Source organism: Bos javanicus, chromosome 2, assembly GCF_032452875.1.
Source record: "Bos javanicus breed banteng chromosome 2, ARS-OSU_banteng_1.0, whole genome shotgun sequence".
Classification (NCBI taxonomy): Eukaryota; Metazoa; Chordata; class Mammalia; order Artiodactyla; family Bovidae; genus Bos; species Bos javanicus.
Window position 1 is genome coordinate 30,238,169 of NC_083869.1, and position 26,494 is coordinate 30,264,662.

Here is a 26,494-nt window from a genome sequence, read left to right on the forward strand (position 1 = left end):
AGATCTAATCCCTTGAATCTATTTGTCACTTCCACTGTATAATCATAAGGGATTTGATTTAGGTCGTATCTGAATGGTTTAGTGGTGTCCCCTACTTTCTTCAATTTAAGTCTGAATTTGGCAATAAGGAGTTCGTGATCTGAGCCAGTCCTCCCAGTCTTATTTTTGCTGACTGTATAGATATTCTCCATCTTTGTCTGCAAAGAATATAATCAATCTGATTTCAGTGTTGGCCATCTGGTGATGTCCATATGTAGAGTCTTCTCTTGTGTTGTTGGAAGAGGGTGTCTGCTATGATCAGTGCCTTCTCTTGGCAAAATTCTGTTGGCCTTTGTCCTGCTTCATTCTGTACTCTAAGGCCAAACTTGCCTGTTATTTTACATATCTCTTTACTTCCTACTTTTGCCCTCCAGTCCCCTATGATGAAAAAGACATCTTTTTTGGGTGTTAGTTCTAGAAGGTCTGGTAGGTCTTCATAGAACCATTCAGCTTCAGCTTCTTTGGCATAGTGGTTGGGGCATAGACTTGGATTACTGTGATATTGAATGGTTTGCCTTGGAAATGGACAGAAATCATCCTGTTGTTTTATAGATTGCACCCGAGTACTGCATTTCAGACTCTTTTGTTAACTATGAGGGCTACTCCATTTCTTCTAAGGGATCCTTGCCCACAGTAGTAGATGTAATGGTCAGCTGAATTAAATTCACCCATTCTAGTCCATTGTAGTTCACTGATTCCTAAAATGTCAGTTTTCTCTCTTGCCGTCTCCTGTTTGTCCACTTCCAATTTACCTTGATTCAGGGACCAGACATTCCAGGTTCCTCTGCAGTATTGTTTACAGCACTGGGTTTTACTTCCATCACTAGTCACATCCACAACTGGGTGATGTTTTCACTTTGACTCAGCCTCTTCATTCTTTCTGGATCTATTTTTCCACTCTTCTCCAGGAGCATATTGGGCATCTACTGACTTGGGGAGTTCCTCATTCAGTGTTATATCTTTTTGCCTTTTGATACTGTTCATGGGGTTCTCACAGCAAGAATACTGAAGTGGTTTGCCATTCCATTCTCCCATGGACCATGTTTTGTCAGGACTCTCCACCATAACCCATCTGTCTTGGGTTGTCCTACCTGGCATGGCTCATAGCTTCATTGAGGGAGACAAGGCTGTGATCCATGTAATCAGTTTGGTTAATTTTCTGTGATTGTGGTTTGCATTCTGTCTGCTCTTTGATGGATACAGGTAAGAGGTTTGTTGAATCTTCCTGTTGGGAGAGACCAGCTATGGGGCAATCTGGATCTTGCTCTGATGGGTAGGGCCATACTCAATAAATCTTTATACCAATTTTCTATTGATGGGTGGGGCGGCATTCCCTCCCTGTAGTTTAGCTTGAGGCCAAATTATGGTAGGGGTAATGGCTGTAATGGCAACCTCCTTCCAAAAGACTTATGCCAGCATGCTGGGTCTCCAGGACTGTTATGTTCAGTTCCCCTACATTCAGCAGGCCACTGTTAACCTGTGCCTCTGCTGGAGACTCCTGGCACTCACAGGCAAGTCTGGCACAGTCTGTCTGCTCCTTTCTCCTGGGTCCTGGTGTGCACAAGGTTTTGTTTATGCCCCACCATAGAGCCACTGGCCACCTTAGTCCCACCATAGAGCCACCGAGGAGACAACCCACAAACTGGAGAACAATTATAAAAGTAGTTCTCACACTGTTGCAAAAGTTCTACGGCCCACAACAGATTTCCCAACCTGGGGATCCAGCAAAGCGACTGAGAACCCAGAGGGAATGTGACTTTGAAGGTTAATGAGATTTGACTACGGAACTTCCACAGGACTGGGGAAACAGACTATTGGAGGGCACAGACAACTTAACCTAAACTTGAGCTTTAACAGAGTTACCTTGTGAATCCTATTATCTGCTCTGTTTTCACAAAACAAAGTGGAGCCCTACCAACAGATCACCTCTATTCACTCTTATGTCCCAGGGCATGGCACAGAGTTTATACTGAGTCTCAGTAAATATTTGTTGAATGAATGCTGAGTAATTATCACTGCTACCTAGTTCATTTATATTTTGGATTTTACATAACTCTGTTCACTCAGGTCCATTAAATAGCAACTAACAAATGAGAACTAGGAGGAAAAATCAAATTCCACAAGGAAGAAGTGGTTCACTTATCGCTGTAATACATTTGGAACTCTTTGCAGCTCTCAATCATTCATGCTACTTTCTTAATTTACCTTGAGAAAGAATCTTTTCGGTTTGATACACAGAGTTTCTCAGACTTACAACATAAAAAGTTACTCCCAACATCAAATATAAATTCTTCTTTTAAATGATGAGTTTCTAAACACCAGGATCACACAGTCACATCCAGCTTCATTTGATCTTAAAGTAAATACCCAAGAATAACTTAAAAGATCTTTTATTCAATTATAGAATATTAATTCAGGAGAAAATTATTCAATAATAAAAATAATTTAAACACATACTAAATACAATATGACATTACTTTGCCAACAAAGATCTGTCTAGTCAAGGCTATGGTTTTTCCTGTGGTCATGTATGTATGTAAGAGTTGGACTGTGAAGAAAGCTGAGTGCCAAAGAATTGATGCTTTTGAACTGTGGTGTTGGAGAAGACTCTTGAGAGTCCCTTGGACTGCAAGGAGATCCAACCAGTCCATTCTGAAGGAGATCAACCCTGGGATTTCTTTGGAAGGAATGATACTAAAGCTGAAACTCCAGTACTTTGGCCACCTCATGCGAAGGGTTGACTCATTGGAAAAGACTCTGAGGCTGGGGGGGATTGGGGGCAGGAGGAGAAGGGGACAACAGAGGTTGAGATGGGTGGATGGCATCATTGACTCGATGGACATGAGTCTGAGTGAACTCCAGGACTTGGTGATAGACAGGGAGGCCTGGCATGCTGTGATTCATGGGATCGCAAAGAGTCGGACACGACTGAGCAACTGAACTGAACTGAAATACAATACATTTCAAATGAACTGGTAGTATGTCTATTTTTTCTGAAGTGGTGAATTAGCTCAATATTAGTCCTCTATTAGAGAACTAGTAGAGACTAATAGAGTCCCTTGGATAGATCAAACCAGTCCATCCTAAAGGAAATCAGTCCTGAATATTCATTGGAAGGACTGATGCTGAAGCTGAAACTCCAATACTTTGGCCACCTGATGTGAAGGACTGACTCCTTGGAAAAGACCCTGATGCTGGGAAAGATTGGAGGCACGAGGAGAAGGGGACGACAGAGGATGAGATGGTTGGATGGCATCACTGGGTCAATGGACATGAGTTTGAGCAGGCTCCAGGAGTTGGTGATGGACAGGGATGCCTGGCCTGCTGCAGTCCATGGGATCACAAAAAGTCAGACACGGCTGAGTGACTGAATGGAACTGAACTAGTCCTCTATTGAGAGTGAAAGTTCTCAACCTACACCTAACCCTGATAGAGTTAGGGGTGTAAATGTCTTGTCAGACAATCCCCTTCCTCATCTCCGGTTAGCTCTGTGACCACAGCCAATTTATTTAACCTTTCTGAAAACCCCTTTAGGTGCCAGGTGAGAATGATACTATCCCCTTGACAGAATTCAAAAGAGATAATGTATGTCAAGTTGTTTATTTCAGTGTGTTTCACATATTAAATGTGTTTAGAAAATAATTATTTATGATAATATTTGGCATCAGACACTCTCAAACATATCTCAGGGAGTCCTCCTAATATCCTCTGACCAGTGAGGACATTTGTATCAATATCAGGATCTGAGACTCAAGATTCTAGATTCAAGGACCAATATTCAAAGAACCAGGGTTATCAGGAACTGGAAATTGGGAAGGAATGATGCTAAAGCTGAAACTCCAGTACTTTGGCCACCTCATGCGAAGGGTTGACTCATTGGAAAAGACTCTGATGCTGGGAGGGATTGTGGGCAAGAGGAGAAGGGGACGACAGAGGATGAGGTGGCTGGATGGCATCACTGACTCAATGGACATGAATCTGGGTGAACTCCGGGAGTTGGTGATGGACAGGGAGGCCTGGCGTGCTGCGATTCATGGGGTCGCAGAGTCGGACACGACTGAGCGACTGAACTGAACTGAAAGCTAAATAAGTATGGATGGTTATCTGAGCTCTCACCCTGCCCCTAGAGATAGTTTTAAAAATGCAGTATTCCAAAATAACTAGTATAACCTTGTATATAATAATTTCACTTTTTTTTCCCCTAATATGTCAGCCCCTATTCTTTAAAAATTATAGCAGGGTAATAATTATTATATTACATATAATCATATATAATAACATAATATCATTAATTTACATGTAATTGCATGTGATTTAATTATAATAACTATATAATTTGTATAATTATGTTATCAGGATTATAATCCTTTGAGAGATTTGAAAGGCTTAGCAACTATAGAAATTTTTTTCCAGGGTAGACAGAATAACTAACTATTGGCAGAAAATACCTCTGACTGGGAAAGAAATTTAAAAGTATACTGATTAATTTATTTTGAGAAGCAGTTGGGACCAAAGATGAAGCCAAATAAATTTCTACCAAGTTAATTTCTTTGACAACTGAGAGCCTAAATGACGTAATTTAGGCTGATCTTTTTCTGATTGTTTGTTCTAATTCTGATATTTTGTATACATGAGTTGAACTCTAGAATATGGTCATCCAAATATCAGCCAAATCCAAGATGATTAGATTTAATAGACCCGTTTCATATACCCATTATTAATTAAAGAAAAATAAGTGGACTCAATATTGCTGTTTGAATCATTTATCCTACAATGCATCATTAGTAACATATGCCTCATGATCTGGAATTTGCTGGATAAATATGCTGATTTGTGAAAAATTAATCCTTGTCTTTTTAAAATGAAATTATAGTTCTCGATACAGTGGTCTTACATATATTATTTTATGTCCAACAAGTGAAACAGTGAAATAGGAAGGACCTCTATCCATGGCAACCCACTCCAGTACTCTTGCCTGGAAAATCCCATGGACAGAGAAGCTTGGTAGACTACAGTCCATGGGATCGCAAAGAGTCGGACACGACTGAGAGACTTCACTCACTCACTCTATCCATTACTTGGCCTAGCAATGGGAAATCCTGGGAAGCATTACTCCCGCTTTCAAGAGAAAAAAGAGCCATAATTGTAGGTGATGGTGTGAGTTTGTTCATGGATTTCTAAAGGTGAGAACTGCTTAGGGATGTGTGAAAGATATCAGTCTCACAGAGAAACATGGCAGCACCTAATCCAAATGACTGTTGTGCATATGGATAGCTTTGCTGTGCTCTTAGCAAAGTCAGTGGCTTTTTGCCTTAAACATGAGAGGAAGAAGATGTTAGTAGGAATCCTTTAGGGGAACAGAAACTACATGCTTGCTTATGCTGTCATGGCAAAATTCAATTTTATTCTCTAAATAGAGCTGTCTTCATAGATATCAGCTATTTCCTTCAATTTAAAGAAAGTCCTCTTTATAAAACAAATATGATTAAACTTCTTCAGTAAATAGACAAGTGATGTGGTTGACTCAAAAATATATTAAAATAGCAAGCTGGTGCTTGGTTCCAATAAGTAATTAAGTATATTTTTCATAGCACTAGCTTTAACTTGACTCATCTTTGCAGAGGGGGAAACTGCTGCAAGAAACTGATCAGGCAAAAAAACAAGCATAACATTTAATTTACTTAAGAAAATGGGAAAGAGCATGTGTAAGCACAGAAGAGAACCCAGCACAGTAATTTAACTTTTCATAACTTCATACATTTTCTTAATTTATACTGATATTTCTTTTTTCTCTTTAATCTCTTATGGCAGTAGATCTAGACATAATGCTTTAAATATTGTGATCTTTGATCTAATTTCAAGAGCCAAAGCTTTATGAAGCCTTTGTATATTTAGAGAAAGAGGCATAAAGCTTAGGCATGTGAAACATTAAATTGTGTTTTCATATGTGAAAGAGAAGTGCCGTACATAAATGGTTTATCAGCCTAAAAAAACAGACAATATATTGTTAGATTATATTTTAGCTTTTTGAGGAAATTATACAGCTTCATGGCCATTTGCTTCATGGATATTTCCTGGGGCTCTTTTTGGGTCCGTATTTTTGAAAACTGTTAGTGTTTTACTCTGAGTACCTGATTCTCACGTCCTTGAATACTTACGTTAATATTTAAGATCAGTACACAGAGCTAGACTGAAGGGCAGTCACTTTCTTTACCCTTTACTAAAACCAATGTTGGTTAGTCCATCACCTTCTTAAACAGTAACTGTGATGATATACTCCATCATATCCATCTCTGTCAAAACATGAGTGAAAATCAATTGTGGCCTACCTAGAAATACTCCACTCACTTCCATTTTGCTTCTTATGTGCTGATGCACCTGCTCAATATTAATTTCCTTCATGGTTAGGCTGTGGAAAAAATTGAATGGACTTTGGGGGGATAAAACTAGCTTGGTGACCTTGGTCAAGTCACATCATTTCTCTTGACATCATCCCTCATATCTGAAGTAAAATCCCTTGTCTGAGTAATCTCTAAGGACTTTCCAGCTCCACACTTCCTCAAAATTATAGACTCTTTAGAGCAGTGGTGAACATTTATGCCAGTTGACATTCTGCTTTATGAGGTTTGAAAATGTTATTTTATCCTACCTGTAAATGGTAATGGAGTTTCATTCTGGAATTTTGATTCATCAGTAGTCAGCAGATGCTGTCAGTTCATCTTCAGAAAGTACTTTCATTCAACCACAGACACTGTGGTATGTTGGGGGGACGAAATAATGCATGAGACATAGGTCTTGCTGTCAAAGAGATTATGTTGGACTGGACAATGGAGAAGTGCGCAGATAACAGAAGATGGGGATGTGGGCAAAGAGGAGGAGGAATCCAAGCAGAAAAGGGAGGAAGCAGAATATCCAAATGTGATGGCTCCTGGCTTATTTAGGGAAAGCTTGTTAGGAAAAAAATGACATTGAGGTTGTCCTCAGTAAATATTGTTAGCATGCTCTTACACTTTAACTGAAGGAAAATAAGAACAAAAATAAACCAAGCCTCAAGATAATAATGGATTCTAAATTGAAATTTATATGGAACAATAGAGTAATTTTTAAAAACTGAGGTATAATTGACATATACCAATGTATTTGTTTTAATAATATGATTATTTGATTAATGTATGTACTGTGTGATGATAGAGTGATTTTTAAAAGTGTTGCTTGGGTGGTTATATAACAGGAAGGATAATATTATGTAAAATGATAAAAAATAGTTTTGTAATTTAATACCCACCTTGAAGCAATATTGCAGTGTTGATCTCTTCAGATGTTTTACATTTATGTTTGTAATTCTCCTTTGAGAAGTCAGGTTTCTGCATTACCATGTCTCGTCCATAAAACCTGTTTATTTGGCCAGGAAATACCACTATTTCCTTCTCCAACACCAATGGCTACCTATGTAACTGAGAGGAAATTGCAGTGAATATTCCAACAAGAAGTAACTGCAACCCTGGGAATGATCCTCTGTGGATTTGTGATTAAATTCTGGCTTTCGTTGCTTTGGATGGAAGAGCAGGGAAGGCGTGGAGAATCTGGTGGTGGGGTGGGGTGGGGAGAGGTGTAGCGATTTGGGGGAATCTAGGGGAAATCTGATGATCTCCATGGTGATTCTCTCCCCTTCTTTCTCACTGTGAAACACAGAACTGTGGTGAGGTAAGAAAACCCCTCACTGGTCATTCTTCTCCACTACCAGAGGGAGAGTCAGGAGTAATTTTAATGATGTTTTAGAAACTTTTAACAAAATTCCGTGTACCCACAAATGCATTGATTCTATAGGTGTTTAAGAAACATCTTAGAAATTAGTAAGAAAAGTAATTCTAATTACATAAGCTCAATATATTGTAGGTGATTTTTTAAAATGGCATCTATAAGTGGGAAAACACAAGCCCCTACAACTTTGATTAAGTAAATTCAAGTGGGGGCCCACAAATAGTTTGGTATCATATTTTAAAAATAGCTGTTTTTTGTTTCAGTGGGATGTATGGACTTTACTACGGTTTTAAATGCTTACCTTCTGATACCTACAAAATGCTCTGAAACCAAAAGACCAATTTTGTGCTATTAAGAAATTGTAACTTAAAACTTGCTGAAAAACTAACTCTAGTCCTCCTAAAAGAGGGTTCCTAATTGCAGTTTCCTTCTTCATTTATCTAACAGTCAGTAAACCCTGCATTTATTTCTGGCTCATTTTCAAAGGGATAATTTAACCTGAAAAGTAAAGATAAGAGTTAATTATTTTCTGCTAGGAAGTGATTTCTATTTCTAAAAGAGTGGCTGCTAAAGGCACTGTGTTAGTGAACATTTGGGAGAGAGAGCAAGGAATGGGTAGTAAATCTTTGCAGAATGCTGCATGTTCAAAAAAAGGACTGGGAAACTCCTATCTATAGAAGCAAAGCCCTGGAGTGGAAAATGATGTTAACCACGGGATCACATCAGTACTGAGCTTAGCTGAGTTCCATGTTTCATTCTCAAGGGCAAAGCCAGGATTTGAAGCCAGGTAATAACACAGTGGTCCTTTGGATTTAGAATCATAGAGTCTGGGTTCATATTCTGACTCTGCTATTTTCTATCCATGCTGGAATCACTCACTCACTTCATCAAAAGTCCTGTTACCACCCACAGTCTGTATGGCATTACCACTATATCTTTGGGGATACCATCCCAAGGTCAGACCACTGCCCAGGTTCAACTCCAGACACCAGCATCCGGATTCCTTTCTTTCAAAAAGGAACCCAGCTCCTTGAGCCTAGATTCCCATACAAATTATAGGAGAATCTAGAAACACTTCTGCCTTAAAACCCGAATGCCATTTATAACTCTGAGCAATGGAATCCAATATTCAAAACATAATGATTTGACCATTATTTAGGGAAATTTTTGGCCAATGATTCAGAGTTATCCCCTTCTTCCTGTGAGGCCCCAAGTTAACTGAGTGAATTTATTCTCTTTGTAAGGCAGCTAACGAAAAAGGTTCAGAATTCCAAGAGCTGGGCGTCAGGCAGCATGTTTTGGCAACAAATTCCCTTTATTTTCTTTTTTTAAAAAAATAATTGTATATATTTATTTACTTTGGGCTGTGCTTGTTCTTCATTGCTGCGAGGGCTTTTTTCTCTCATTGCTGTAAGAGGGGGCTGGTCTCTGGGTGCAGTGTGCGGGCTTCTCATTGCATGGCTTCTCTTGTCACGGAACATGGGCTCCAGGGCACACAAGCTTCAGCAGCTGCGGAGTGTGGCCTCAGTAGTTGGACTCTAGAGCAGTGGCTCGACAGCTGTGGGGCCTGGGCTTGGCTGCTCCATGGCATGTGGGATCTTCCAGGATTGAATCCATGTCTCCTGCGTTGGCAGGAGGATTCTTTACCACTGAGGCACCAGGGAACGTCTCCCTTTATTTTTTATGCAAGAAAACATCAAATAATATTGAGATATTAGTTACACTGAGTTATTAGTTACAATTAGTTACATTGAGATATTAGTTACTCTTCAGCCTTCCAATTTAAGTTCTCTCCTTGAACTCTTGCAGAGTTCTCATCACAGCAGAAGATTTTCCAGGTTGTCTCAGTACTGACAGGCAAAAAGAAACAGCATGACTTTTTCTACCTCAGTGACTCCTCTTTTTCTTTCACATCTAAGATTTATTGACAGTGGTGATGTCCCATTACAATATTCCCTTTCTGTATTGGGCACTGAGCAGTGAATTGCTGCCACTGGCCCCCAACAAAGCTCTTCCAAAGGAACAATCCAATTCTCATGGCAGAGCTAATGCTTCAAGGAGTAAAGGGCATCTCATGGTTTCATTCTCTTTACCTTGCTAGGAACTCTCTCATAGGAAAGGCACACAGCCCAGACCTCTTAACTGGTTTAGTAAGTCCATGTATTCACAGGTTGAAGAAGTGTTGTCACATGGGAGATGGCCTGTATGTTCTTTCCACCTTCTAAGATGAGATTACAGAGGACCTCTTGTAATGGCTAGCTTTCAGGGTGGGAAGGAGGGAAATGACCCTGTCATTCTTTGAAACTGGAAATGTAACAGTGGGAAAGAAAATTATCTCTCAATAAACTAACTTCCAATCACAGATAATGTAAACCAGTGTAAAAGCAATGTAAAACTGGTTGTATAAGGAGTTTAGAGTCTGGAAGACAAATAAGATATGTACATAAAACTGTCAGCAGAAAGCCAAAGGGAAAAAGAGCTGAAGTGTTATAAAAGAATACAGATAAAGATTCATTTTAATTCATCTTTTTTAAAAAATTTATTTATTTTTTAATTGAAGGATAATTGCCTTACAGAATTTTGTTGTTTAAACCTCAACATGAATCAGCCATAGGTATATATATACATTTTAATTTATCTTTAGCCAACTTTTAGGAATATGTGCATTTAAGTGTATACTAAGATGATTTAATAACCATCTCACATCTTGTCTTTATGGCAGGCCTAAAATAAGGAATATTTAAAGTTACCAATGTTGTTCAACTGGTTCATCTCTGATGAACTATAAATCTTGTGTACAGAATGACAAGCTATTCATTAAATGTACTCATTGTTCAGTGGATAGGATGTTGGCCTTATTTTTCCAGAGTCTGTCAGAAAATGTATTTAACTTCATATGCCCAGTGTGTTCAGCTTAACAAATAACCATATTCTGCAATGTAAAATACAAAGTTTTTCTGTAATTAACAAAAGAAAAGAGATCTTCCCTATTGAGAAAACAAGAAAGACATTAGAGTAAAAAGAATATGTGACCTAGAACCTTGGTAGAATTTTCCACGGACAGATGGAAGGAGGCCCTGTCAAGTGAAGATTATGAACAAAGATACAGAGGTGGAAGGGTGATGTGTGCATTGAAAACGGTACACCTTTCCATTTATCTAATGAACTCCACTGGTAGAGGGATTTTGATCTAGTTTGTTCACTGATGTAACTTCTGTGTCTGAAAAAGTGCCTGACTTTTAGCTGGTGCTTGAAGTGAATAAGTGGCGTGTCAGATGTCCAGGCTATGAGCGGTACTTGAGAGCTCTCAAGGGCTTGGGCATTTGGATTCCTGCAGTGAGGAAACTGGCTAGAACTCCACAGAGGAACAGAAACCAAGCTCAACTAAGCAACAGTGGAGTTTATTTGTGACTATCATGGAACCCCAAATCAGGAAAGTATCTCAATTTGGGAAAAAACTAGAGTCAGAAACAGAAAGTCATCAGGTGTTTTCTGGCTGTCTTTTAAAAATTTGTTTATTTTTTTAAAAAATTTATACAATTTTTAAAGGTTACTTTCCATTTATGGTTGTTACAAAATACTGGCTTATTTCCCATGTTGTACAAAATATCCTTGACCCTGTTAGTGCTGGGCTTCCATGGTGTCTCAGACAATAAAAATCTGCCTGTCATGTGGGAGACCTAGGTTCAATCTCTGGATCAGGAAGATCCCCTGAAGAAGGGAATGGCACACCGCTCCAGTATTCTTGCCTGGAGAATCCTATGGACAAAGAAGCCTGGCAGGCTATCGTCTATGGGGTTGCAATATGTCCTTGAGCCTGTCTTACATTCAACAGATTGTACCTCCCACTTCCCACTGGTGACCACTAGTTTGATTTCTGTATCTGTGAATCTGCTTCTCTTATGTTATATTCACTAGTTTGTAGTAGTTTTTAGATTCCACATGTAAGTGATATCATACACATTTATCTTTCTCTGTCTGACTTATTTCACTTAACGTGTTAGTTGTTCAGTCGTGTCTGACTCTTTGCAACCCCATGGAATGTAGCCCACCAGGCTCCTCTGTCCATGAGATTCTCCAGGCAAGAATACTGGAGTGAGTTGCCATTCCCTTCTCCATTCACTTCACATAACGCTCTCCAATTCCATCTTTGTCACTGTAAATGGAAAAATTTTGTTCTTTTTATGGCTGAGTATGTATGTGTATCTATACCATTGTGTATGCATGTTTATATGATCACATCTTCTTTGCATGAATCTTTTCAGATTAGTGTTTTGAGTTTTAGTTTAATATATACCCAGGAGCGGTATTACTGGGTCATGTGGTAGTTCTGTTTTTTTTTTTTTTTTTTTTTAAAAAAAACCTTCATACTGTTTGCCATATGGCTGTACCAATTTACATTGTCACAAATAGAGTACAAGGGCTCCCTTTTCTCCGCATCCTTGCCAACATTTATTTGTAGACTTTCTGATGATTCCGACTGTCCTTTTTCACTATTTCCCCTTCCATGCCTACGTAACTCCTCTCTCTCAGTGCCCTGGTCTACTTTTCCTGAGTCTGCATTGTGAGCGAGGACTGGCCCCCACAGCTATAATAAGCTATAATAAGCAATTATAAAACATGAATGCATGTGGTCAGGGGTGTCCTTATTTTGTCTAAATCATAAGGACCATTCTCATGTAACAAGTTAGTCTAAAGATTTTAAAAGTCTGCCTGTTAGTTCACACGTTTCCCATTTTCTCTTCATCTCTTAACATCCCAGTAATTATTTACCAAACCTTGGTCCATTCAGTCACCTGTCTCTCCAGCTCCTTTCAAGATTGCCCAGACTCTACCAGAGACTGAAGAACATTATCTACCCACACCACATAGCTTGCGGAATCCTAGTTCTCTGACCAGGGGTGGAACCAGGCCCCAGCAGTGGAAGCACTGCCTCCTAACACTGGATCACCAAGGAATTGCCTGAATACATTTGCAGTGTTCATCCGACCTTGACTGGCCTTCATGGAAGTTTAGGATTTTTGAGCTGAGCAGGAAATAATCTTGATTTCTTTCTTTTATAGATGAGAAGATAGGCCCTTGAGTAATTTATACATAAGGGTTAGTAGATGTCTTGTGAACACAGAAATGCAGATTACATTCCTGTGATTCTAGAATAGGGAAAGAAGAGAGGACTTTTGAGTATGTTGTATAGAACAAATGGACTTTGGGACCAAAAGCTTTAGTTTTATTACTTTGCAAGCTAGATGCAGCCTTGAATAAATCTCAGTGAGGCTCAGAAAGCCCTCAGTATTCCCAAATGTATAATGGGAATAATTTTAATAATAGTAATAGTATCTACCACATTGTCTTATAGTAAGGAATAGAATAATTAAATATTGAAGGTGATGTCATTTAATAAATGATAAAGCACAGGCAAGATTGTTGTTGTTCATTCTCTAAGTCATGTCTGACTCTTTGCAAGATAATTATCAATAATAAGGCAAGATAGTTATTGATAATAAGTGGATTAGATAACAGATAACCAGGATGAAATATTTACTGCAAATTAGCCAGACGACTAATCTACACATAGTTAATTGTGAGCATACGCATGACCAAATGCTAAAGACTGTTCATTTTTAAAGTACAGTTTATAACACACAAAGCTGTGCTCTCATTTCCTGGAGTTATAAATAGTTTAGCATGAATTCTCCCTTGTCTTAGGAAAACCTGATACACATGGCTTTCATAATTCTATCAATAGGTAATACTTAGTTGGAGTCAAAATATATATTTGCTTACTAAAATGTTGTTATAACTAAGTTTTAGTCATGTCTAAAAACCGTGGAAATATATTGCAGTAAAAGATAATAGAACCATAGACAGAATGGGAGTATAATCTTGTTTAACAACAAATAAAGGTGGGGAAATGCAAGTTCTCAGAGAGTTCAGGGACTTGTCAAAGGCACACACTCATGAGGACTGAGCTTGTAGTAACACAGCTTCGCACTCAGATCTCTTCACTATAATACAGAACCTGCTATTAAAACACCATGTTAAAAATGAGAAAAAATTTCAAGTAGATCCCCATTGGAAAGCCATTGATCTGTCATAAATGACCTCCTAATTTTCTTCTGGGAATAAAAAAGACAAAGTTTTATTCACAGGTTATGTAAAAGATTCATAGTAAGAATAAAGTAATTCTTTTGAACAAAAATAAAATGCAAAAACAACACAAAAGTCATTTGTTGGACTTGAAAATAACTATATTTAGTTTTAAACTTTTTCGTCTTTGAGTCATTAGTTACTTGATAGAGAAATTAGAAACGAAGAGGAAACAGACAAAGCAATCGTGAGAGATCAAAGGGAAGAGAGAGATGAGGCTGAGAGAAAAGAGGTTGAAAAAGAACACAGAATTCCGGCTGGTAAAAAAATATTTAATGTTTGACCACTAGATGGCGATGTAATGTAAGGTGCTACCTCGACTTTTTTTTTTTTAAACAAGCTATTTGCTGATTTGTATTAGGTACCATAGAGTGAGGCGAGGATGAAGCCGAGAGGATACTGCAGAGGTCTCCGGTGCATGTGTGTATGTGTGCGTGTGTGTGTGTTTGTGTGTGTGTGTCCTGCCACAGTGAGACTGCAGTCCCCGTAAATACTTGGTCACCTTTGCAAGAAAGAATCAGAACAATTGCAACTGAAGGCACGCTATCATCTGGTCTTTGGAAGATGCTGTTCCTCGTTGCAGATGGGTAATTTTCCTTTTTATCAGGTAAGCCATCTGCTTATTTCGTCGCGATCTTAGGCATGTTCATTCCAGTTATTCTTTTGGGGAGACCGTGGAAATACAGTGGGCAGAGCAGGAAGTCCATTTTTGTATGTGAATTCGGACCGACGGGTCCCCCTCCTCCCTCTCTTCTCCTCCCCTTCTCCTCCCCTCCCCTTCCCCCCTCCTCTCTCCACCTTCCACGAACTGAAATCAGGTTTGTTTTGCAGTTCAGCATTTTGATACAAGGAGATTCTTTGGCCTGAAATAGCTTGGCACCTGGCCAGCTCTTGCCTTTGCCACCCTCCATCCTATTCAAAGTCTCCCTTTGAAGCCCCCTCCTCCTTCACCGGTGCTTTAGAACTGGATAAGCGGAGCTGTAAATAGAGGTCATAGTGTTCCTAAGGATGGAGCAAAAACTAGATCTCAAGTTAACCCCACAGGAAGAAAGCCAGCAGCGGGGACCGCGGCTGGAACCTAGCACTGCAGGGATTTGAGCCTCCTCGGCAGAGGCTGGGCTTCTGAGGAGAAATGCCGCCTACCTTGAGCCAGAGCAGGACAAGGATTTATTCTTTGTAACTCTGATTGAGCATGGTAATAAAGGAGCTGGAGGGTAGTGGGAAAGAAGCCCTTCTTCCTGGAATGCCAAATGGGGAAGGCTGAGCTACTTTTAATTACACAGAGGTCACTAGCTGCAGTGATACTGCAGATCCTGTTCAGTCCTCAGTGTGAACCGTGTTGCTTTTACAGACAGCACAAGAAAAGGTCTCTGGGTGGACTGGAGGCTTTTTCAAAGATCCTTGTTCTCATGGATCCCCTCTCTCCTACCTGTTTGAGGTATTTGTTTAAAGACAGCCCCCCACCCCCGCCACATTTACTTCCCGTATTTCTTTTTGTTCCCTTCAGTGACTCTGTGACAGTTGTCACTCCTCTTTAGCAAATGAGTCCAAAAGAGAGTGGTGGTAGTTGCTTTTTCACATGTCCCAGGAAAGGATTAAAGCCAAAGCCGGGTAACATCCTCTCCATATGTGCATGAGACTCAATATTTCTAAGGCGCTGTAGCAAACTTGCAAATTGCCAAACGCTGTTGCTATCACACCTATAAAATGTGGCTTCTTTTTTCTATGGATTTTCAGGTTCACGTGGTATTTCTGATGTGCTAGTGTAGTAACAGAACATATTTCCCCATTAAGCACTTTCAATCATCCCAAGAGGCTGATGCCAAGCAGAAATAGGAAAATTCCATGCTGAGGTTGGCTATCCCTGCTTTCATTTCTGTCCTCCAGAGCAGTGGGTCGCTTACCTTTCCTGTTTGCTACAATATCTGGCACACCAGATGCAACTTGGAACTCCTGCATGCACACCAGGGTCTCACACTTTTCCCCTCATCTCTGCATTTGGGAAGCCCAATAACTTTGGTGGAAAACTCCTTTAAGCCTCTCCTTTGCGGTCGCGGCTTTTGTAACTGCCCTCAGGCCATCGCATCCCTCTTGCAGGGGTAGTGTTGCAGTTTAGGCCTTCCTCCACAAAGCTTCTTGAAGAGATTTTTAGATGGTGTCTATTTTAGGAACAGAATGTGTAGACAGAATGGATGGCCACTGAGATTTATGGGAAAACAATTTTGTGGAGAGGATGAGGTAACCTTGTAACAGAGCTGGTTATATCGCATAAACTGAGCAAAGGAATTCGTTTTCATGAAATTTACTGCAGCTCAGTTTTATGGCTTTTTCTCTTCCCTCTGCACATTGTTGGCCTGTTGTTTTCAAATACCTTTTTAAGCATAGCTAGTACTTATCAGTATTTTTACATACTGATAAAAATAATATGTTGGATTTTGCTGCCAATATTGATAGTTTCTGTTACATGGCCCCCCATGCTGAGTTATTTGGCATCTGGAGACTCAATTATTAGGACTATTTCCCTTTAAGGCATGGTCGAGAGGTTTTCTCCATCTGCGAAGGGAAGGGAAAGGCACAATTGGAGGCCTAATTAGTTATCCCATATCCCAGAAGGCACTGGGTATCTCAGCTAGGATTCAGCTTTACCAACCAGAGGTGCCAGGGGCAAAGAGACAGACCAGAGACACAGAAGAAAACTATTGCCACCAACACAGGAAATTAAAACTCTAGAATCCAAAGGAGTCCAGTAAGAACTGTGCTAGTTCTGAAATTGCATACCTCAAACTGGGACTTGAACCCAACCAAATCTCTGACTGGAACTTGAACCCATGGTCTTTTAAGTGAGAACACAGGTTTCAGGATTTAATGAAGCCCAGGTTCTTGAAGTTTCATTGCAGAGAGAATTCAGTGAGAGACAAAGTGATAGGTGAGAAGTGGATTTATTTAGAGAGAAACACACTCCACAGACAGAGTGTAGGCCATTTCAGAAGGCAAGAGCTGCCTCGAAACATTGATTAGTTAGTTTTTAGTTCTTGGGTAATTTCATAGGCTAATGGGTAGGAGGATTATTCCAACTATTTGGGGCAAGGGTGCAGATTTCCAGGAATTGGGCTACTGCCCACTTTTTGGCCTTTTGTTGGCCATGGAACTGTCATGGTGCCTGTGGATGTATCATTTAGCTTGCTGATGTGTTGCAATGAGCATATACTGAGGCTCAAGGTCTGGTGGAAGTTGACTTGTCTGCCGTCTTGGATTTTGGATTTATTTGGTTCTAATCAGTTTCTGTCATCTCCTTGGGCTATGTCATTCTTTTAAAGTTTGTGCCCTGCCCCCTTCCCTCCTATTTCATTTCCTTGTGTAGAGGGTACTGTCTGGGAACCCAGAGATTCAGAGAGCAATAACAGAAGAGCATCTTCTTTGGATGTTGCAGACAAGGAAGGGAAAAATTGGGGGTTCCTTTAGAGTTACCTCTAGGACAATACAAAGCAAGCAGTCCTCATGAATTTATATTGGTATATAACGAAGCGAAAGTGAAAGACTTCCCTGGTGACTGAGACTGTAAAGGATCTGCCTGCAATGCAGGAGAACAGAGTTCAATCCCTGGATGGGGAAGATGCCCTGGAGAAGGGGATGGTTATCTACTCCAGTAATCTTGCCTGGAGAATTACATGGACAGACAGAGGAGCCTGGTGGGCTATAGTCCATGGGGGAGAACACAAGAAATATTGGTTTATTATATAGGAGATATGTATATTTTGCATATTATTACATTATTTATGTGTTTCTTCTCTGTATTCTTCTCACACAGAGGAGCATCCTTGTAAAAATTACCCTAGGGTGTCACACAAGGTATTAGTTTCCTCCTGGTTAGTTGGAGAGGCTGAACTCATCGCTGCCTCCCTGTAAATACTGAGAGCACATGCTAGATGTCCCAGCTCCCTCAGATGGGAGAGGAGAGGAGGGAGAGTTTATGGGAGGAGAGGAGGGAGAGTTTATGGGGAGGCTGCAGACTAAGACTCAGTCAATGGAACTAGGATCTGTGAAGTAATCACTTCCCTTTGAAATTCTGAGTAGTCACTGAAGCACATTTCACAGATCAGTTTAGACAGTACTGCCTTAGGGTAGGAGTGGGGAAGAGATTCTCAGAGCGGCTATAGTCAGGGGAAAAAAAAAACTGAGCCAAATCTCCCCAAACTGTCCCAAACTGTGCTTTCCCAACTTTCTCTTTTGTCCAGGTTCTCATTTAGTAATTATTTTATTTAACAAAGATATGCAGCGTTTACTCTTTTGTTGCTGAGTGTGTTCAGTTGTGTCTGACTCTCTGTGGCCCCATGGACTGTAGCCTGCCAGGCTCCTCTGTCACTGGAATTTTCCAGGCAAGAATACTAGAGTGGGTGGCCACTTCCTACTCCAGGGGATCTTCTTAACCCAGGGATCAGGCAGATTCTTTACCACTGTATCACCTGGGAAGCCCCAGCATTTACCAGCCACAATTCTAAGCAGCACCTCAAAATATTTTCTCATTGAATTCTGTGAAGTCGGTGCTATTATTAATCACCAGTTTATGGATGAGGAAACCAAGGAAGCACAGGGAGGTTAACTTGCCCTGAGCTTGTTTGCAGATGGTAGAGCCCAAACTTGAAACCAGGCTATCTGGCTGCTGGATCTGTGCTCCTGGCTGCAGAATAAGGATAAGGATATCACCCATGTGATGGTAGAATGAGGGCTTAGCCCACATAGTAGAGACTCTGGTTGCTGGCATCTGTACATGGCAGCTATAATTTATCCCTTTTCTTACATACCAAACTTTCAAAATACTTTGGTTTAGAGTAATTCTCTGTATCTACTTCATTTACTCATTTTTTTAAAATGTGCCTTTCTGTACTATTGGAGAATCCCTATTCTAGGTGCTGAATATGGTAAATAAAAGTCTTACCCACATGGTGATTGCAGTCTAAAGATGGAGTTAGTAGACAAATCAGTGTGTGATGAAATAATAGCAAATACATGTTCTTTGAAAGAAAGAAAGAAAAAAAAGGCGGTGTGAGCCATAGGATAAAACCAGCATGTAGAGACAAAAAACAATGTTTGAGAGGTGAAGAAAATAATTTTCATCTGAAGGAGGTGAGAGAAGAGCAATCTGGGAAGAGAAGTCCCAAAGGGCAGAGTACACCTGGCAGATATAAGGAATGGCACCTGTCTTGTGAGGGATTGGAGTGCAGAAGAAATGGAAGGAAATGGGGCCAGATCTGTGGAGTCTTAATGAGCATGCTTAGGGCTCTAATTGTCCCTGGCCTTTATTTAAAAAAAAAAAAAAAAGAAAGAAAGTCAAGGAACAATGTCAAGTCAATATAAGTCCTATATTTAATGATAACAAGTTACTAGGTTAAAAAAAAAAGACTAAATCGAATCATTTCTATACACACACAAAGTTTTAACAATGTGTAAAGTTCTGTGAAGAATCCTATAGTTCCTAGTATGCAGTGAAATTGGCTCAAAAATATTTAAAAGACTCTTTGATGGAAAAAAAAAACTTGCTTGAATGAGATTATCAGTTAGATTGCTATAAACTATCAGTTAAAATAAAAAACACCCCTTGTCACCTAGTCAGTTTTGCTTGCACTTCAGGACGTCCCCCCTGAAATGACCAAATTGAGGAGATGTGGCCTGGGAGCAGACATAAACCAAATCAGTATGTCCCCTAGAAGGGTCACGACACAGTAGGTATTCGGAGAGTTTGAACAAATCTTTTTCTGCACATGAATTCATACTAATGTGATTTTAAAATAATACAGTAAAACATAAGTATCCACTCTCATGTTTATCTGGTTTTTCCTGTGGTCATGTATGGATGTGAGAGTTGGACTGTGAAGAAGACTGAGCGCCGAAGAATTGATGCTTTTGAACTGTGGTGTTGGAGAAGACTCTTGAGAGTCCCTTGGACTGCAAAGAGATCCAACCAGTCCATTCTGAAGGAGATCAGCCCTGGGATTTCTTTGGAAGGAATGATGCTAAAGCTGAAAGTCCACCTCATGCGAAGAGTTGACTCATTGGAAAAGACTCTGATGCTGGGAGGGATTGGGGGCAGGAGGAGAAGGGGACGACAGAGGCTGAGATGGCTGGATGGCATCACCGACTCGATGGACACGAGTCTGAGTGAACTCTGGGAGTTCGTGATGGACAGGGAGGCCTGGCGTGCTGCGATTCATGGGGTCGCAAAGAGTCGGACACGACTGAGCGACTGATCTGATCTCATGTTTATCTACATTAAAAGCGTTTGTTGGTATAGTGTCAAAGTTCACTTTCTAATGGTTTACCTTTTTATATTTGTTCCCACTCTCTCAGTTACCTGCTAACATTGTAGTTCCTTTCCAGAAAATGTGTGTTTCTCTTCTTAGCATGAAGTGAAAGTGAAGTCGCTCAGTCGTGTCCGACTCTTTGCAATCCCATGGACTGTAGCCTATCAAGCTCCTCCGTCCATGGAGAGTGCTGGAGTGGATTGCCATTTCCTTCTCCAGGGCATCTTCCCAACCCAGGGATCGAACCCGGGTCTCTCGCATTGCAGGCAGACGCTTTACCATCTGAGCCGCCAGGGAAGCCCCTTCTTAGCATAAACCTTGCTTTTTAGTTTATCACTGTAAGTCGTATAAAACCCTTTGTCTCTTCCTTCTTTGAAGCTCTCTGTATAACTGTGGCTTTAATTTGGTGATGTGTCTATAATCTTTGGCTTTAATATTTTCTTTTGTCATTTGTGTTTTTTATGTCATACATAAGAAACCACTGCCTAATCCAAGGTCATGAAAATTTACGTCTCTTTTTCCTCTGAGTCTTATTGTTTTATCTCTTGTATTTAGGGATCCATTTTGAGTCAGATCTTCTCTATAACATGAGGTAGGGGCCAACTTAATTCTTCTTTGTGTTGCCGTCCAATTGTCCCAGTATCATTTTTTGAAAGACTGTTTTTTCCCCACTGAATTTTGTTGTTAATGCTGTTGGTCATTCCATATTTAAGTGCATCCATGTTTTTAGCATACAATTAGCAATGATTTGATACCTTGGGTACTAGCGGCAACTTTTTTCTTCCAGGAAAATGCAGTAAGATTCTCCCTTCTGGAGAATTCATACAACTTTAAAGTATGAGAAAACTGGCCTCTATCTTCTTAACTGTTACACACTTTTTTGGCCTAAGTTTAAGTCAAGTTTTTATATTATAAAATTTTTTATAATAATTTATAAAATTATAAATTTTATTATAATTTAACACATACTCATTTGTGACTCGATTGGAAATGTAAGGCAATGTTGTGCAGTTCAGCAGTGAGCTAACATTTTTGGAGAAAAGTTACTAGTTATTATAAAAAATATCTCTACTATATTGCACGTGCTCTCCCAAATTCAGACAAACATTATCTGTATAATATATGTTACTAGTTATCGTTTGCTTCCTAAACACCACTGAGGGGAAAACGTTGAACTTGAGATAGAAGTGAGTCTTTAAAATAAGGTTGACAGTTGTGTGAGTTGGCTGAGGCTACTGTGTAATGAAATACCATAGACGTGATGTCTGAAACAACATACATTTATTTCTCACAGTTCTAGAGGCGAGAAGTTCAAGAGCAAGGTCTCTGCAGGTTTGTTTTCTTCTGATGTCTCTGCTCAACTTGTGGCTGGCAACCTTCTCGTGTGTATTTGTGTGCATCCTTAGTGTCTCTTTTTGTGTCCATACTTCTCTTTATAAAACACAAGTCAGACTATAATAGAAGCCTCCTAATAGCCTCATTTTAATCTGATCCCTTCTTTAAAGACCCTATTTCCAGCTGAATTTTGAAAGGGTCACAATTCAGTCCATAGTAGTTGTCTTTGGCTACACTTACGACTGCTAAAATAATGAACAAAGATGATTGAAACTGACAGTCATTTTTTTATTGTCAAATTGTTGTTAATGGTAGTCTTTCATTATTCATGCTTTATTCCCACTGAATAATAAGGAGCCATCTATGTTTTTGTTGATAGTCAAATAAAGGCAATTAATTAGGTTTGCATTTAAAGAGGCATGATGAATAACAAAGTCTACAGAAGCAAAATGGTGGTGACATTGATTCCGCTCATATGCCTATAATGCTCTTTTTATAATCTCTGATAAATTTACTAAGCCAAGGCTCTTGTTTCAATGAGAAAAGTGACAAAAAGGGATATAAAACATGAGGTATTCATGAGACACTTATTAAAATAATTTCAAAGTGTTTCAACTAACCTCAGTCTCAGTTGGGACACAACTTGAAATGACATTAATGTAAGTATATCAGTAACGTCATGGGAAGTTATTAGAGCTCACAGCGGGAGGGGTAGGTAAAATCCAGAAACTGGAAATGACAAGAGTAAGGAAAATTATGACAGCCCAGATTTTAGACTTTTGGTGCTTTTTGTAACAAGCTCTTATCTCCTGGGATGATTGACGTCAACTGTTTCCAGGCTTTTTTTTTTTTTTTTAAATACAGTCAGCTTTATGATTAAAATTCCAGGAAGTAAGAATCTGAATGGTCACTTTGGGACTCTGAATCTTTCCCTTTTGTTAAGGGTGAACTGGACCCTTGACTGATCGTCCCTCCAATCTATTCCCCTTTTAAGAAGAGTAATTCCACCAAACAAAACTGAAAACAGTCTACATACACAATGTAAGAAGAAAGAGTAAATAAATCATGGTTCATGCAAATAATGAGATCTTGTGGAGCCATTAAACATAATATTTCAAGGAGCATTTTTACTTCTATGGAAAATTGTTCAGGATATAAGGCTACATGAAAAAGTATATATCATATATACCTAGTATGATCTCAATGGAAGACAGAAAACAAAAAAAGCATATTTGCTTAGGGAAAAAAAAAACTCTGGAAATAATGTAACAGTTTCTCCAGTTTATGGGATTGCAAGTTCAATTTTCTTTTTAAAAATAAAACATTAAATCTTATTTTTCTAATAACAAAATTAGTACATGCTAATTATGTAAAACAAAAAAGAAAGTATTAAATAATAAAGGATAGAATAACCCCTACAATTCTACATATGCAGAATTATTAGTGTTAATAATTTATTTTACTTATCAAAGTGTTTTTTTTGTACAAATTCTCTAAGCATGTGTTACTTTAAAAGTCAGCATAAAAGCATACATTATTTTTCAAATGGAACTGAATTAGCCTTTTGAACAAAGGTATTTATTATATCACTAGTAAAAATAGTAAACTCAAAGTTATTAAGGAAACAGTTGAATATTTGAATAATTTATCAGCCCAAAACTCCTCTATAATAATATTGTAACTTTTTGGAAAATTTGTAACAAGTATATAACCATTGGGAAAGGATCTAACATAATGTTAATTTTGGAATTTCAAAAGAGTGTTGTTCTGAAAATTGTGTAATTTGGTAATTTAATTTCTCCCTGTAGAATTCAGCAAACTTTGGGGAAAGTTGTCTTACATTCATGGAGCATCTCCTGTTTGCACTGGGTTGTTTTAGTAAGAACTGACCTCAGATTGAGAATGACAACAACAAAAATTTCTAAATACTAATATGTATTAATATATAAATTCTTAGCCATTTAGAATAAAACTCATCAAATTGGGAAGAATCAAGTTACAAGTTTAACATCATTACCAAATCCAATGATGGCAAGATTAAACAAGCAATTTATACTATTGAGCCAGAGGTGGCAGGATGGAGCACTGAAAGTAATTATTAGTATTTGTTGCATTTGGAGATATGAAATTATTTATGCTGAAGGTGTGGGAGGATTATGTGTGAAGAGGAATAGATGGTTAATGACAAGTCTTAGGTAACAGTATCTAGATTGTTTTAAAGCAAATATTAATAATTAAAAACTGAAGATTAATATTGAATAAAAAGAAACTAGAGTTCAATGTTTCTAAGTATATATTCAAAGAGGAGGAAAAACTAAGAATTCTGTCACATAAAATATTTCTAAGAAATTCAGTGGATTTGAGAATCCTGGAAAGAGTTACTTTGAGACTTGACAAATGCTCTCAGGCAGCAGTTTTGATATTACCCTGGAATGTGATATGCCGTTTACAAAGGCCAGATATTTTGGGCTATGTCTGTCAGTGTGTTGGTACAAAACCAAAGAGGCAACAGGCTGGTTTCAGGTCTAGAGTACCATAATTTCTGTGCTGCTTGGGTCTTGAAGTTTCAGGTTTCAGGTGATTTGAGGCATTTAGAGGATTATATATCAGCAACCTATATGAATGAAGACAAGAGTTTCCTTTGAAGAAATTTGAAAAAGGAAGTTTGAACATAGTTGAGTTAAATAGAAATCAGTAAGAAAAGAACAGAAGAAGGTGATCTCTATATAACTCTTTCTATAAGATGACAAAAAATGGAATCTCAGCTCAGTTCTCTTTTCTCTGGAGCCAAAACTTACTCTCCTTTGCGCTCACCTTTTTTTTTTCTTTTTGTTTTTAACTAATTTTTATTGGAATATAGTTGCTTTACAATGTTGTATGTTTTTCTACTGTACAGCAAAGTGAATCAGCTATACATATATTCCCACTTTTTTGGATTTCTTTTGGATTTCTTTTTCTTCTCATTTAGGTCTTCCCTGGTAGCTCAGCAGTGAAGAATCTGCCTGTCATGCAGAAGATGCAGGTTCGATCCCTGGGTCAGGAAGATCCCCTGGAGAAGGAAATGGCAACCCACTCTAGTATTCTTCCTGAAAAAACCATGGACAGAGGAGCCTGGCCGGCTACAATCCATGGGGTCACAAGAAGTGAAGTGAAGTGAAGTCACTCAGTCTTGTTTGACTCTTTGCAACACCATGGACAGTAGCCTACCAGGCTCCGCCATCCATGGGATTTTCCAGGCAAGAATACTAGAGTGGGCTGCCATTTCCTTCTCCAGGGGATCTTCCCAACCCAGGGATCGAACCTGGGTCTCCTGCATTGCAGACAGACGCTTTACCATCTGAGCCACCAGGAGTGACTAAACCACTACCATTCATTTAAGTCACCGCAGAACATTGAATAGGGTTCCCTGAGCAGTACAGTGTTTTCTTATTCAGTTCAGTTCAGTTCAGTCACTCAGTCATGTCCGACTCTTTGAGACTCCATAAATCACAGCATGCCAGGCCTCCCTGTCCATCACCAACTCCCAGAGTTTACTCAGACTCACGTCCATCGAGTCAGTGATGCCATCCAGCCATCTCATCCTCTGTCGTCCCCTTCTCCTCCTGCCCCCAATCCCTCCCAGCATCGGAGTCTTTTCCAATGAGTCAACTCTTTGCATGAGGTGGCCAAAGTACTGGAGTTTCAGCTTCAGCATCATTCCTTCCAAAGAAATCCCAGGGCTAATCTCCTTCAGAATGGACTGGTTGGATCTCTTTGCAGTCCAAGGGGCTCTCAAGAGTCTTCTCCAACACCACAGTTCAAAAGCATCAATTCTTCAGTGCTCAGCTTTCTTCACAGTCCAATACTCACATCCATACATGACCACAGGAAAAACCATAGCCTTGACTAGATGGACCTTTGTTGGCAAAGTAATGTCTCTGCTTTTGAATATGCTATCTAGGTTGGCCATAACTTTCCTTCCAAGGAATAAGCGTCTTTTAATTTCATGGCTGCAGTCACCATCTGCAGTGATTTTGGAGCCCCCAAAAATAAAGTCTGACACTGTTTCGCCATCTATTTCCCATGAAATGATGGGACCAGATGCCATGATCTTAGTTTTCTGAATGTGGAGCTTTAAGCCAACGTTTTCACTTTCCTCTTTCAAGTTCATCAAGAGGCTTTTTAGTTCCTCTTCACTTTCTGCCGTAAGGGTGGTGTCATCTGCATATCTGAGGTTATTGATATTTCTCCCGGCAATCTTGATTCCAGCTTGTGCTTCTTCCAGCCCAGCGTTTCTCATGATGTACTCTGCATAGAAGTTAAATAAGCAGGGTGACAATGTTTTCTTATTAGTTACCTATATTATACAGAGTAGTGTATGTATGTCGATCCCAGTCTCTCAATTCATCCCACTCCCGTTTCCCTCCTTGATGTCCATGTATTTGTTCTCTATGTCTGTGTCTCTATTTCTGTCTTTCAAGTAAGATCATCAATACCATCTTTCTAGATTTCACATATGTGTTATACAATATTTTTTTTCTGACTTATTTCATTCTGTATGACAGTCTCTAGGTTTATCTGTGTCTCTACGAATGACCCAATTTCGTTCCATTCTATGGCTAAGTAATATTCCATTTTATGTATGTATTATAACTTCTTTATCCATTCCACTGTTGATGGACATTTAGGTTGTTTGCATGCCCTAGCTATTGTAAATAGTGCTGCAATGAACATTGGGGTTCATGTGTCTTTTTGAATTTTAGTTTTTTTCTGGTTATATCCCTAATAGTGGGATTTCTGGGTGGTATGGTAGTTCCATTTTTAGTTTTTTAAAGAACCTCCATACTGTTCTCCATAGTGGCTATGCCAATTTACATTCCCACCAACAGTGCAAAAGTGTTCTCTTTTCTCAACACCCTTTCCGGCATTTATTG

The 26,494-nt window shown here is 39.3% G+C and overlaps 1 protein-coding gene across 2 annotated transcripts in view; it reads left to right on the forward strand.

Annotated features, from left to right (window-relative positions):
• The window catches only part of LOC133259160 (sodium channel protein type 1 subunit alpha), a 315,536-nt gene that overhangs the window by 145,228 nt on the left and 143,814 nt on the right, over nucleotides 1-26,494 (forward strand). Inside the window, exon 1 of one of the 2 annotated variants that reach the window (XM_061436361.1) lies at nucleotides 14,266-14,554. The exons of the other annotated variant lie outside the window; for it this stretch is intronic. The gene's annotated coding sequence lies outside the window, so the exon portion shown is untranslated. Of the gene's footprint in view, nucleotides 1-14,265; nucleotides 14,555-26,494 lie in introns of those variants that run through there. 2 annotated transcript variants of the gene reach the window in all.